The sequence below is a fragment of the Vulpes vulpes genome, chromosome 12, assembly GCF_048418805.1.
Source record: "Vulpes vulpes isolate BD-2025 chromosome 12, VulVul3, whole genome shotgun sequence".
Classification (NCBI taxonomy): Eukaryota; Metazoa; Chordata; class Mammalia; order Carnivora; family Canidae; genus Vulpes; species Vulpes vulpes.
In genome coordinates this window covers 118068680-118084390 of record NC_132791.1, presented here as the reverse complement: position 1 = coordinate 118084390, position 15711 = coordinate 118068680, and the positions used below count along the sequence as shown (strand labels likewise).

At 43.8% G+C, this 15711-nt stretch overlaps 1 protein-coding gene and 1 pseudogene across 4 annotated transcripts in view; one reads left to right on the top strand and one right to left on the bottom strand.

Annotated features, from left to right (window-relative positions):
• Window positions 1–15711, bottom strand: part of BUD13 (BUD13 homolog) — a 499699-nt gene that overhangs the window by 407461 nt on the left and 76527 nt on the right. The gene's annotated exons all lie outside the window — the stretch shown is intronic.
• Window positions 2240–2390, top strand: LOC112920385 (small nucleolar RNA U3; annotated as a pseudogene).

The following is a 15711-nucleotide window of genomic DNA, read 5'->3' as shown; positions in this document are numbered from 1 at the left end:
GATAAATTTAACAAAAATGTATAAGACTTACACATTGAAAACTGTGACATTGCTAAGAGAAATAATGTGAGGCCAAATAAATAGAAAGATGCAACAGTCCATGGATTAGAATATTCAATACTGCTAAGATGTTAATCGTCCCCCAAATGATTTATAGATTCTCAGTGCATACCTAATCAAAAGACCAGTAGGCTTTTTTAAAGAACTGATTATCTAATCCTAAAAGAAATGCAGAAGATCGGGGGGTGGGGGGGATTTGGAGTACTTACACTACTTGATTTCAAGACCTACTGCAAAGTTACAGTAATCAATTGTGTCAGCATGGTATTGGGGCAAGGATAGACATATAAGTCAGTGGAACAGAAGAGCCCAGAAATATACACAACATATGGTCGACTGATTTTGACAAAGTTACCAAGGTAATTCAGGGGGAAAAGGAAAGTCTTTTCAATGAATCATGCTGGACAATTGGATATTGAGGTAGGAGGACAGGAAGAAAGGGCAAGAGGGAGGAAGAGGGGAGAAAAAGAAGGAACAGAGAAAGGAAGGAAGGGCAGAAGGAAGGACCTAAATATATATCTTACACCATATAAAAAAGTTAATTTGAGAGGTGCCTGGATGGCTCAGTCAGTTAAGCATCTGCCTTCAGCTGGTCATGATCTCATTGTCCTGGGATCAAGCCCCACATCCACCTCCCTGCTCAGCAGGGAGTCTGCTTGTCCTTCTCCCTCTGCCCCTCCCCCTGCTCATGCTCTCTCTCTCTCTCTCTCTCAAATACATAAAATCTTTTTTTAGGGGCAGCCCAAGTGGCTCAGTGGTTTAGCGCCTGCCTTTGGCCCAGGGCGTGATCCTGGAGTCCCAGGATGGAGTCCCACATCGGCTCCCTGCATGGAGCCCGCTTCTCCCTCTGCCTGTGTTATGTCTCTGCCTCTCTCTCTGTGTGTCTCTCATGAATGAATAAATAAAACCTTTTTTTAAAAATCTTTTTTAAAAAAAGTTAATTTGAAATGAATCATAGACCTAAATATGGCTAAATCTGTAAAATTCTAGAAGAAAACATAGGAAAAAATCATTACCACATTGAGTTAGGCAAATAGTTCTTAGGACACAAAATATATATACTAGAGCTCAAGGCCAACTTTAAAATTTGACCAAGGCATGTTTTAGGCAGATTACAGGAAGGGTTTCTTCATAGAGCTGGGTCGAACTCCATACTCTCTCCTAGAACACCTTCCCTCTTCCCCAGCCCAAATCCTTAGTATAATCAGATTGTTGTCCTATCTCAGCTCACTGCCACTTGCTCCAAGAAAACTTTCCTGACACCCTAAACTGGATCAAGGGCTTCTCCTCTGACTTTCATTGCTACATGGAGTTAGCACTTAGGCCTCTTATTGTAATGATCTATAATGCCCTCCAGATTGGAAACGCCATGAGAAACTGCAATGGTGTCTAGGTTCTTCATTCTTATTCCCAGTGCCTGGAAGACGGTGGATGGTCAGCGTATTTTGCTGGATAAGCAATTGTGTGATTACATCCTTTTTTTTTTCAGTTTTTTGTTGTAGTAAAATACACATAGTATAAAATTTAACCATCTTAACCATTTTTTAAAAGATTTTTATCTATTTATTCGTGAAAGACACACAGACAGAGGCAGAGACATAGGCAGAGGCAGAGGGAGAAGCAGGCTCCATGCAGGGAGCCCAATGTGAGACTCGATCCTGGGACTCCAGGATCACGCCCTGAGCCCAAGGCAAGGCACTCAACCACTGAGCCACCCAGGCGTCCCTTAACCATTTTCAAGTGTATAGTTCAATGGTACCATATACATTCATAATGCTGTACAACCATCATCACCATCCATCTCCATAACTCTTTATCATGTAAAACTGAAACTCTAATACCCATTAAACACACATACTCCATTTTCTCCAGTCCCTGGCAACCACCATTCTACAGTCTCTATGATTTTGACAACTCTAAGTATTTCATAAAAGTGAAATTATGTAGTATTTTTCTTTTTGTGACTGGCTTGTTTTGCTTAGCAGTGTCTCCAAAGTTCATCCATGTTGTAGCATATCACAGAATTTCCTTCCCTTTTAAGGCTGAATAATATTCCATGTATGTATATACCACATTTTGGTAATCCATTCATCTGCTGATGGACACATGGGTTGCCTCCATGTTTTAGCTATTGTGAACAATGCTGCTATGAACACAGGTATACAAAATATCTCTTCCAAAGGCTGTACTTTCAGGGGTCATTTCTATAGTTTGTTACTAGACAAGTTTCTCTGAATGTGTAGAGTACCCAAAACCATGAGGAGGAGGCAGAAAAAAAATCTCTTGCAGACCCTGCTTTCAATTCTTTTGGGCGTATACCCAGAGGTGGTGGAATTGCTGGATCATATAGTAATCTTATTTTTTATTTTTTGAGAAACTGCTATACTCTTTTCCACATTCAGTGACTATACCATTTCACATGCCCACCAACAGTGCACAAGAGTCCCAATTTCTCTGCATCCTTATCAATATGTTGTTTTCTTTTTCTTTCTCTTTTTTATTTTTTTATGGTAGTCATCCTATTTGGTGTGAGGTGGTACCACATTATAGTTTTTATTTGAATTTCTCCTACTGATTAGTACAATTGAGCATCTTCATGGGCTTATTGGCCACTTATATCTCTTCCTTGGAGCAATGTCTATTCAAGTCCTTTGCCTAATTTTGAATCAGGTTATTTTGCTGTTGTTGAGTTTTAGGAATTCTCTAGATACTTCTAGATAGTAATCCTTTATCATATATATGATTTGCAAAATTTTTCTCCCATTCTGTGGGCTGCCCTTTACTCTGCTGATAGTGTCTTTTGGTGAACAAATTTTTAATTTTCATGAATTCTAATTGTCTATTTTTTCTTTTGTCACCTGTGCCTTTGGTATCATTTTCAAGACATCATTGCCAAATCTAGAGTAATGAAGCATTTGCCCTATGTTTCCTTCTACCAGTTTTATTGTTTTAGGTCTTACACTCAGGTCTTTGATACACTTTGAGTTAATTTTTGTATCTAGCATTATGTAAGGGTCCAACTTCATTATTTTGCCTGTGAGTATCTGGTTCTCCCAGTACCATTTGTTGAAAGATTGTACTTTCCCCCATTGAATGGTCTTGGCACCCTTAACAAAAATCATTTGAACATATATTCAAGAGTTTATTTCTGGGCTCTATTCTATTCCACTGGTTTATATGTTTATCTTTATGCCAATACCACACTGTTTTTGATAATATACCTTACACTGTAGCTTTGTAGTAACTTCTGAAATCAGGAAATGTGAGTCTTTCAGTTTCATTCTTCAAGATTGTTTTAACTATTAGGGGTTCCTTGATTTTCCATATGAATTTTATTTCTGAAAAAAAATCACTGGGACTTTGATAGAGATTGCATTGAATCTGTCAGTCAGTTTGGGTAGTATCAAGATTTTAACAATATTAATCCATGAACATGGGATGTGTTTCCATTTATCTATGTCTTCTTCAATTTTTCAGCAATGTTTTATACTTTTCATTGTACAAGTCTTTCACCTCCTCAGTTAAGTATTTTATTCTTTTTGATGCTATTGTAAATGGAATAGTTTTATATTTCCTTTTCAGGATTGTTTATTGTTAGTGGATAGAAACACAACTTTTTTCTAAGTAGGGTCCATGCGCAGTGTGGGGCTTGAACTCACAACCCTGAGATCAAGAGTTGCATGCCCCACCGACCCACCCAGCCAGGCACCCTCAATTTATTTTTGCTTATTGGGTTCATATTCTGCTACTTTGCTAAATGTATTATTTCTAACAGTTATTTGTGCAATCTTTAAGGTTTTCTACAAATAAGATCATATAATGTGCAGAGATAATTTTACTTATTTTCTGCTTTGGGTGACTTTCACACTTTTCCTTACCTAATTGCTCTGGTTAGAATTTCCAATACTATGCAGAGCAGCAGTATTGAAAGCTGGTATTCTTGTATTGTTCTCAATCTTAAAGGAGAGGCTTTTACTCTTTCATCATTGAGTATGCTTACTATAGTTTTTTCATGTATGTTTTTTATTATGTTGAGCTAACTTCCTTCTATTCCTAGAGTTTTTTAGTGTTTTTATTATAAAAGAGTGTTACATTTTGTCGAATCCCTTTTCTGCATCAATTGAAATAATTATGTGGGTTTTTCTCCTTCATTCTGTTAATGTGCTGTATTACATTTATTGGTTTTTGTATGTTGAGCCATCCTTGTATTCCAGGAATAAGTCCCACATGGCCATGATGTATAATCATTTTAATATGCTGCTGCACTTGATTTGCTTGCATTTTGTTGAGGATTTTTACATTGACGTTCATAAAAGATATCCTTTAGATACTACAAGTTTTCTCATAGTATCTCCAGCTTTGGTATCAGGACAATGCTGAGTTCATAGAATGAGTTAGAAAGTGTTCCTTCCTCTTAAGTTTTTTAGAAAAGTTTGAGCAGGGTTTGGTATTAGTTCTTCTTTAAATGTTTGGTAGAATGAACAGTGAATCCATTAGGCATATGGCTTTACTCTATCAGGAAATTTTTTATTACTAAAAAAAAAAGGAATTTTTTACTACTGCTTCAATCTCCTCACTAGTTATAGGTATATTTATATTTTCTGTTTGTGATTTAGTCTTGGTAGGCTTTGTGCTTCTAGGACTTTTTCCATTTCATCTAGGCTATCCAATGTTGGTGTGCAACTGTTCATAGTACCCTCTGGTAACCCCCACTTTCATTTCTAATTTTAAGAATTTGAGTCTTTTCTTTTTTCTTAGTCCACCTAGCTAAAAGTTTGTCAGTTTTGTTGACTTTTCAAAGAACCAACTTTTGGGTTCATTGATTTTTCTCTGTTTTCCTCTTCTCTATGCTGTTTACTTCTACTCTAATCTTTATTATTTCCTTCCTTTTGCACTTAGGATTTAGCTTGTTCTTTTTCTAGCTATTTAAGTTGTAAAGTTAGGTTGTTGATTTGAGATATTCTTATTTTTCATGTAAGCATTTATAGCTATAAATTTCCCCCTTAGCATTCTTTGTACTGTGTCCCATAAGTTTTCGTGCATTGCCTTTTTGTGCACTCATCTCTAAATATTTTCTAATTTCCCTTGTGATTTATTCTTTGATTCATTGGCTGCATAAATCTTTATTTAATTTCCACAATTTCATAAAATTTCCAGTTTTCCCTCTGTTATTGATTCTAACATCATCTTACGGTGGTCAAAGAAGATACTTTGTATAATCCCCATCTTTTTAAATCTACTGAGACTTAATTTGTGGCCTAACATATCACCTATCCTGGAAAATGTCCCATGTGCACTTGAGAAGAATGTGTATGCTGTCATTGGGTAGAGTACACTGTATTTGTCTAATAAAGATAGAGGTTCATTGTGTTAAGCCCTCTGCTTCCTTGCTTATCTTTCATCTGGCTGTTTTATCCATTATTTTGAGTAGACTATTGAAGTCTCAAATTATTCTTGTGTAACTGTGTCTCACTCCAATTAAGTCAGTTCTCTTCATATATGTTGATGGTCTGTCATTAGGTGAGTAAATGTTTATAATTGTTATATCTTCTCACTATATTAAAACTTTTATTGAGGATCCCTGAGTGGCTCAGCGGTTTAGTGCCTGCTTTCAGCCCAAGGTGTGATCCTGTAGTCCCAGGATCGAGTCCCATGTTGGGTTCCCTGCATGGAGCCTGCTTCTCCCTCTGCCTGTGTCTCTGCCTCTCTCTCTCTCTCTCTCTCTCTCTCTCTTTCTGTCTCTCATGAATAAATAAATAAAATCTTTTTTAAAAAAACTTTTGTTAAAAAAAAAAAAACTTTTGTTATATATAATGTCTTTGTCTCTTGTACCCTCTTTTGATCTTTTGTCTGAAAATAGCCATTCCTAGTCTCTTTTGGTTACTATTTGCATAGAATATCATTTCACTTTCAAGCTGTTTGTGTCTTTGGATGTAAAGTGAATCTCTTATAGACAGGCAGCATATAATGCGGATCATGTGTTTTTATCCATTCTGCAAATGGATGGTCTTTTGATTGGTGAGTTTAATCAACTCATAGTTAAAGTAATTACTAATGTGGAGGGACTTTCTTCTGCCATTTTGCTATTTGTTTTCTATATGCTTTATGGTTTTCTTGTCCTTGATTTCCCGTACTACTGACTTCTTTTGTATTTAGTTGATTTTTTTTGTAATGAAATGTTTAAATTATTTTCTTATTTCCTTTTGTGCATATTCTATAGCTATTTTCTTTGTGGCTATCCTAGGGATTATACTTAATATTCTAAAGTTATAACACTCTAATTTGAATTTATACCAGCATAACTTCAATAACAACAAAAACTTGGCTCCTTTGCAGCTCTTCCCCCACACTTTTCAGTTGCTGGTGTTCTCAATTGCATCTTTATATATTGTGTGCCCCAAAACACAAACTAATCATTCCTTTAAGTATATTAGTCTCTTAAATCAGGTAGAAAACAATTATAAGCCATTGTTACAATAATACCAGTTTTCATAACTGTCAATGTATTTACATATACTGAGATTTTTATTTCTCTAATTGGCTTTGAGTTACTGTCTAGCATCCTTTCATTTCATCTTACAAGACTCCCTTGAGCATTTCTTGCAGTGCAAGTCTAGTGGTCATGAACTCTCTCAACTTTTGTTCATCTGTAATGTCTTAATTTCTCCCTCAATTTTGAAGGACAGTTTTATCAGATATAGGATACAGGATTCTTGGTTAACAGGTTTTTTTCCTTTAGCACTTTGAATATATCCAGAGCCCACTGCCTCTGACCTCTAAAGTTTTTGATGAGAAATCTGTTGACAATCTTATTAAAGATCCTTTATATGCAGCAATTTGCTTCTTTCTTGCTGTTTTTAAGATTCTCTCATTGTCTTTTCAAAGTTTGGTTATAATGTATGTCAGTGTGGATCTCTCTGGGTTCATCTTACTTGGAATCCATTGATCTTCTTGGATGTTTATAAGCATGCCTTTCATCAAATTTGGAAAGTTTTCATCCATAATTTCTTTAAATACTTTCTGTGCTCCTTTCCCCCTCTCCTCTCCTGGGATTCCCACAAAATATATGGTTGTCTGCTTGATGATGTCCCACAGATCCCTTAGAGTGTTCACTTTTTCTTTAATATTTTTTCTTTCTGTTCCTCAGATTCAATAATACCAATTGTCATATCTTCAAGTTCACAGATTCTCTCTTCTGCCTGTTCAGATCTGCCTTTCATTCCCGCTGGTGAATTTTTTCATTTTAATTATTATAATTTTCAGCTCCGTAATTGTCTTTTGGTTTCCTTTTAGGTTTTTTGTCTCTTTATTGATATTTCCATTTTGTTCATACATCATTTAATTCACTTGCTCTACATTTCCTTTAGCTCTTTGAGCATTTTTAAGACAATTACTTGAAAGTATTTGTTTAATATATCTGCCAGCAAGTCTTTTTTAGGGACAGTTTCTGTTGATTTTTTTTCCCCTTTGAATGGGCCATAGTTTCCTGTTTCTTTGTATGCCTTGTGATTTTTTTGTTGTCATTGAACACTGGACATTTGAAACAAATAATGTAGCAAATATGGAAATCAGATTCTTGTCCTTCCTCGAGTTTGCTGGGCTTTTGTTGGTTTGTTTGTTTGTTTGTTTTTTCAATTGTTGTAAACTGTCCCTGTGCTGAAGATCAGCGTCCAATGTAAACTTAATATCTTCTTGGGTCTTTTTGTGAGTTTCCCAGGTATTGTATGGTTATTTTCTAATTTTTCCTGTATATGAAGTTGTGATGTTGTGTGCTGGCTCTTTAAATGCCCTAGAAATCACTTCAGCCATAGTGAGTGGGGCTTGTAACAAGTGAAAGTGTAACAACAATAATTGATGCCTCTTTTTCTTCACCTCTGTGATCAGAAGCAGCAATTAGCAATCAGAACAGAGATCTCTAATATTTGGAAGACAGATCCTTTAGCCCCACCCTAGCTTCAGCAAGCTGTGTGCAAGCCACTCCAGGAAGATATGCACACCTGCCTCCCAAGGGGCTGACGGTTGGGGACAGAACTAGGAGCCACTACTGTGTTAAGAGCTGAAATTGACCAAAATTAACCACAACATGCTTCCCACGTCTTCTCCTGGAAGTTTCATGCCTTCGATAGACTCTAGAATTCCAAAATAATTACATCACACAGATTCTGCCCATGCGATGGTTTTCTAAGTAGGGAGACAGATTCCTAATGCTTCCTACTCTGTCATCTTCACAAAATCCTCTGTACATCCATTATTTTTTTTATTACCATTAGGACCACTCAGAGAGGTGTAAACAGGACAGAGTTATTATTTTCTTTTGCAGATGATAAACCAAGGTCCAGAGAGGTTAGGTGATTTGCTCAAGGTGACATCGCTGGCAGAGGCTATCCTGACTCCTCATCAGGTGCTCTTTTTCATTGGTACACTGCACAGCTTCCCCACTGTGGCACCCCAAGCTGCCCTTCCCAGTTATATAATGGTGCTGGGCTGAACACCCAACTTCTATTTCTCACTCTCTCACTTTTCAATCTCCTTGTCTCACTCACTCTGGTCTCGCACTCCATAACCAGGATGCCTGGTAGTGTAATGAGTGAGAACAGACACAATGAGTTTGAATCAAACTCACTGGCTGTGTGATCTTGCGCAAAGTACTTTTTTTTTAAGATTTAATTTATTTATTCATGAGACACACACACACACACACAGAGAGAGAGAGAGAGAGAGAGAGAGAGAGAGAGAGGCAGAGACGTAGGCAGAGAGAGAAAAAGGTTGCCTGCAGGGAGCTGATACAGGACTCAATCCCAGGACCCCAGGATCATGACCTGAGCCAAAGGCAGACACTCAACCACTGAGCCACCCAGACCTCCCTTGAGCAAAGTACTTAACCTCACTGAGCCTCAGTATCCTCAACCCTCCGGTGGGGATTCCCTCAGGGGGTCATTATAGGGATTCAGCACAGGGCCTGGCACCTATCAGTTGGTTATCTGCTTTTTACTATTTCTCTAATAATGGTATCTTCATGTCTGTCTTCTTCACTGACTTTCTTTCCCTCCCCCTGTTGGTCTGTCTAATTACCAGACAAGCTCAGTCCCCTTCAATATACTGGGTCTGGTCTGAGAGATGCAGATGGGGCTGGGGCTGAGACTTCCATCTGTAATTTGCCCTGGATCAGGAAGAGAACTTGTTCCAGGAAGGGAACCACAATAAACCCAAAGGCTCACACATATGAACATCTTCCTCACATGTTCCAGGCAAGACCTTGGAACAAAGGCCAGGGATATTGTGCATGGTGTGAGGGGTGGGAGGACAGGCTGGGTCTGGGAGGTGGGGAGGACCCTGGAAAGGCCTCAGGTGAACCAAACAGGGGGCCCAGTCCTAGATAAGGAGGAAACAGATGGGATGGGCATGGGTAGCACCCAGGCATCAAAGGGCACCACCCTTAGGGAGCAGTAAAGGGTAAAAGCCAGCCCCCAGGCCAATGCCCAGTGGTCACTCACCCAACAGCAGGCACTTGTAGGAGGACTTGCTGTGCAAGGTTAATACTAGTGTGGAAGGCACAGGGGCTCCCACTTGTACCTGGCTCTAGGCCTCCTGTAGATGGGCAGCTTTTGGGACCTGGACAGGCTGCATTAACTGAAGGACATCATGGCCTCAGCATCTCCTTAGTTGGAGAAACTAAGATTATCTCAGAAGACCTAGATTTGGGTGAATGTCCTCCACTTACTGGTCACGTGACCTAGAAATCATACAACTGCTCCCGATAAGACTGTTTCCTCTTATATAAAACATAATAACAATATATACCCCACTGGGTTGCTGTGGAAATTAAATCTACAGATAATAGGCAAAAAGGCACTTCGCAAACTATAGGGTACTCTCTAACATTGGGTGTTATATTTGGCACAGGCTGGGCAGCTGAGTTCCTGGAGCTACCCCTCTGGATGGCTAGTCCACCCCTACTCCCTGCCCCTACTATCACAGAGGACCCATTATCAACATTGGCACCAGGAATACAGACATACTCCCACACAGCCTGGCAACATTGTCCAACTGAGCCCCTAATCAACCTGCTTTGAGACATTATGCTATTCCACCTCTGGGTTTCAGTTTGTTTTTGTTTTTTGTTTTTTTTTAATACCAAGGGGGTTGGGCCAAATTGTTAAATTTTCAGGAGTTTTGTGAGCCCAGCGGCTTCATGTTAGCAGCTGAAAATCAGTCATGGTGGGAGTATTTACACCACAGAAATCAGCAAACACTGCAAATTAGGGTACCACTGTTTGGGCCAACATTCCAGAATCTCCTCCTTCCAGTGGCTGGCCAGGAATGGAGCAGCTGACCCAAACAGATCGCTTGGCATGCTCAGCACCTGGCTGCTTCCCAAGGATTCACCCCTCATAAATATGGATGCACACCTGGCCAGCAGCAGTCCTGCACCCCACACACACCCCTACCCTCTGCCTGGTGAGTCCCTGGTCAGAGAGAGGGGAGGGAGGAAGGGAGACAACTGGTGTACTTGTCATTTACAGGAACAAGGCCCTGCACCCTGCCTGGCCTGAATATTACATGAGACCCAGTGTTCCTGCTCTTCTCCCTCTCCCCAACCCATGTGAAGGCAGGACAGGAGCTTGCCTAGCCTCCAGCATCCCATCTGCTTTGCAACTGAAAGGCACCACTCTACAGACCCCTTCCCCTCTTTTATGTCCTCCCACAAAGACCCCCACACTGTGCAAGAGTTCTGCTCAGGGAGTGTCACATACATAGATGGCAATGTGCCTGGTACCACCTGAAGCTGGGCCACACACACTTTGTCCCCTTTCCTCCTGTCACACCCACACACGCCATGACCAGGAAGGCAGATCAGTCCCCAGGTAAGGGGGCACAAGGTAGGAATATCTATGGATATTCAGAGGTGGGAGCTGAGCCTGGTCTCTGCTCCTCAATTCTTCCCTCTTCCAGTGTTTTTGGTTTGTTTGTTCTTGCTGCTATTTTGTGACTCAAGCAATCACACTCTCTCACTCCCTGTGATTGACTTGGTAACACCTACAAATGCTATGTAAAATCTCAGTCCCCCAGGACTCAGAAAATGACATTATTTGGAGATTAGGTCTTTACAAAGGTAATCAAGTTAAAGTGAGATCAGTAGGGCGGGCACTGATTCAACATGCCTGGTGTTCTTATAAAAGGGGGAAATTTGAACTCTAAGACACATATTGAGGGAAGATGATGTGAGGGCACAGGGAGAAGATAGACATCTGTAGGCCAAGGAGAGAAACCTGGAACAGAATCTTGCCTCCCAGTAAGACTTATCAACACCTTGGTCTTGGACTTCCAGACTCCAGACCCATGAGGCAGTATATTTCTGTCATTTAAGCCCCTCCAGTCTATGGCACTTTGCTATGGAAGGAAGGAAGGAAGGAAGGAAGGAAGGAAGGAAGGAAGGAAGGAAGGAAGAAAGAAAGAAAGAAAGAAGAAAGGGGAGGGGAGGGGAGAGGAGGGGAGGGGAGGAAGGGAGGGAGGGCGGGAAGGAGAGAAAGAAAAGAAACCAACCAACCTGCTTGTGGGTATCTGGGTTTCACCCTTTCCAAGCAATTCACTCTCACTGTGGCCTCTGATCAGATAACACCTTTGTCACTCAGCCCATCTGACAGATGACAAAACTGAGGCCCAGAAGCAGGGGGCTTACCAAAAAGCCCACACAGAGCTAACCCTCAGCCAGGACTAGAACCAAGTCCTCCCTGCTAACAACCAGAGGACTTTCCTACATCGAGTCAAACTTCTCTTCCTAAATCTCTATAGAACTCCACGAGGCCATAGAGCTGGAGCTAAGAACACCTCCCTTCACCAGAGAAGTGGCCCTTCTCTGGGCAGTGGCCCTCCTTCCTGCATGTACTGTGGAATCTCCCAGGGAACCTTTTCATCAGCCTGATGCCTGGGCTGCAACCCCTGGGGGTGGGGCTCAGGTACTGGTAGTTTCTTCAACAAATTGCTGTGATTTCTGATGTGCACCCGGGGTGCAGGAGCCTGAACTAGAGGGTTTTGGCGGGTCTGTGACCAGGCACCACTGGCTCCCAGTGCCAGCAACCTGTGATGTGGCGAGGGGGATGGGAGCCTAAGTGTGCCCCCCTCCACACCAGAGGAGCCCTGGGGGTGCCCAACAGGAAATCACACCTCACTTCATACTCATTTGTAGGAAGGCCTAGAAAATGTCAGGGTTGAGGAGAAATTTTTCTAGTTTTTACTTCACTGCATTGAGGGTGGGAGGAAAGGAGTCCTTTAAAATATTAATGGAAGGAAATATAGTGTTTTTGCTTTAAATGTGGTCCTATGCTCTCCCTTGTACATCAAACGTAACTGTTCATCATATGAAAACAAAGCCGCTGCATCAGAGCACTGACTCTCTGCTGGGCAGTGCTGGGCCACCCTCACAGTGTCTATTCTTATAATAACCCCGTGATGTAGGAATTACAGACCACGTTTTACAGATGGGGCAACTGAGATGTTATTTAACCTGTCCAAGGTCACCCAGCCATCAGGAGCTGGAGCTAAGATTCCAACCAAGGAAGGAGTCTACCTACAACCAGAGCCCGTGACATTGACCACCAGCTGTGTGGTCTTCTACAAAGACTTTTTAATGCTCATAACCCTTTTTTGTAAAAGGCACTAAAATAAGTATCATAGATATTGAAATGTTTACCCAAAATTCTATTTTCCCATTTTTTTCAAAATTTCCAGAGATTTTTCTTCCCTAACTCAGGGTGAAGAGCTCAGGCCTTCTAAGGTCCCAACCCAGAGAGGCAGCAGAACAGGTGCCTGCATTCCCAGCGCGAGGAACCCCACTGGCACCAGCGCTGGCACCCCCACCCCATCTCCCATCCCCGCCTGGGCCCTCTGCTTCGGGAACAAACGAGGGAAACGTGGGCTCCGACTGCCCTCTAGTGGCCATAAAGTTAACTGCAACTGACACATCCACACCCACCCCGGCCTGGTGCAGAACCCTGAGCTCCGCCTGAAGCAGGAACCTCCGCATGATGGGCACATCCTCTATGGCAGCACCAGGCCCCTGAGACCTTACCCAGATCCCAAAACTGTGGTCCCAAAAGGCCAAGCCAAACCAGACTCCTATTCACCCTTTTCACCTCATCTGCCTCCCATCCCTCCCTGGCTGATGGGGCATTAGCCCCAGGCAGTAACAGAGCCCTGAGTGAAGGTCCACATACCTCCCTCCAGCCCTGCCCACGCATGTACTCCGGGCAGGAAGCCTTCTCTGAGCCTTCCTCCTTGGCATACCCCTCAGCTGTGCTCTCTCAACCTTCATCTGCTGCAGTGAATACCATGGGTACCTCTCCGTGGACTCAGAATACTTTTCAGGACCACCAGTCGGTCCCCTTCCCCAAGCATCCTCCCAGTAGACTGGGAGTGTCATTCAGGGCCAGAGCCTAGGCATGGGAGCCTGTTCAGTCGGCTACCCCAAGTCCACCTGAGCACTCAGCTCCGGGCATCCAGCAGGGGTGGGCGTGGGGGGCAGAGCAACACCTGCCCCTGGCAAGGCTCCTTCCGTCCTTTCCCACCCTTCTTCACAGTCCAGGGTGCCCTGGAGGGCTGGGCCGTGGGCCCCAGGGGGAAAGGGGAAGGCTCCCGGGTATGCACAATGTGAAGCTGGAAGAGGAGCAGACACTGCAGAGTCTGTGGGGGGAGAGTTGGTTCTCAGATGACAGCAGCCATGGTCTCTATTGTCTCTGTACTGAGATGGTGGAGAACCACGCCTCACCGAGGGGGAGCCGGTCCCCTCATGTTCCCCTTCAGCTCTGAGTGCTGGGGGGGTAGAAGTGTGAGACCCAGCCAGCCCCCCGTGAGCCCCTGTCAAGGCAGTAGGAGCCTCCCTCCCTCAGAAGCAGACAGATGCCCAGGGTGTGGGGCCTTCCTGGCTGGCCAAGGGCACTTCGGAGTCACACCCAGTCCCTCCCACCCCCCACCCCAAGGCCTGAGTGCATTAGCGGCCTTCAGGCTGTCAGGAGTAATTCCAAATGCCCCATTTATATTCCTAAGCAGAGGACTTGTTAATATGGAGCCTGCCTCTGGGGGAATGGGAACGCGCTGGGTGAAAGATGACAAATCACGCCCGATGGCCAGGCTGAGAGCACTAATATTCACTTACATCTCATTCATCAGGGCCACTGTCTCTCCAGGCCTTGCCAGCCACTGGGTCTCAGCCATCTCAGGGGCCAGAGGGGTCAGCTCTGGAGGCACTGGGCTCCAAGAAGCTCTGGGATTGTTGGAAGCTGGCAGTGTGTCCTGCCAGCAGGCCCGGGAGGGTCCGGCAGCAAAGGGGAATGGGGGGCACCCCAGCCCCACAAGGTGAACATGGGTGAGGCCCAAACCAGACCATTCCTGGGAACAAAACTTCTGCCTCTTGTACTGGCAAGAAAACCAAAGGCTCAGAAAGCCACCAGGTTCATCTTGGCGATGCCCGTAGCCTCTGCGTGGGGAACGATGGCTAGTCGGGCCACGGGCCCAGAAAGAGGCCGGACGGCTCCTGCCCTGGACAGGTGGGAGCTCTGCACACACGCACACTCGCACAGGCACAGACACGCGCCACCACCTGGCCGGGCTCAGCGCGCAGCGGGCTCTGTGCCCAGTCCCAGGCAGGGTGGGTGTGCGGCGTGAGTAATGGCGGGCGCGGGATGCGCCCGAATTCTGATAAGGGAGAATAATAACTTGTCAAAGATATATATGATATGTGTTTGCTTTCCCGACGGAATATCTATGGGGCTAATTCATCAAGCCGGCGGGCTGGCTAGAGACCCAAGAAGGGAAGAGAAAAGGAGCACGTGACGGGGCAGGCCCCAGATCGGCCAGGGTGGGGAGGGGAAGGCAGGCCTCTCGGGCTGGGCCCATGCCAGGGCCCTGGAACTGACACGGGTCCAGTCCACTGGGGTCCCCCAGGTCCCTAACACAGATCTCCGGCTGCATTTTGGGGTCTGTGATCCACAGGACATGAACCACTTACTTGGGAAGCCCACTGTTCTCTCATGTGCTCCTTCCCCCTTCCCTTTCTGCCTTTCTTCCTGCTGTGAAAACTGTGTAAAGCTTCTGATTTGAGAAGCTGGAAGATGATCAGAAAATATCTCCCCTTTTGGAGAGGAGAAGATAAACAGAATCTGCTCTACTGGTAGAACAAAGCGAAGAGCTAAAGTCTAAGAGGGTGGGTCCTACCTGGGTCCTGTGTTCTACTCTGGGTTCCTCTCCTCCCTCCCGCACCGTCCCACACATGCCTACACAGCCCCCCAACCTCCTAGGCCCTGCAGAAGGAGGGAAAGAGAGAGAAAACAAGAGGGCCCATTCCCCTTCACCAGGTCATTTCAAGGACGCAGAGGCCAGAAAATCCACCTGGAAACACATGGCGCATCCTCAGGGGGCTCTGTGTCCTCATCAGAAAAAAATTCTTTCATCTGTCTATGCCTACACGATCACCAGGGGATTAGAGCTTCCTTTTTAATCCCATCTCTTCCTTCCTCCTCTCTCTGTCATAGCAATTTTGAAAATTGAATTAGCGTGCATCATCCCAGGCCTTCCCCAGGGACTCTTTGGAGGCCTGCCTGTCCCTCCACACCTGCATTCTGAGCCAACCTAGCTACAGGCAAGGACCAGTTTCCA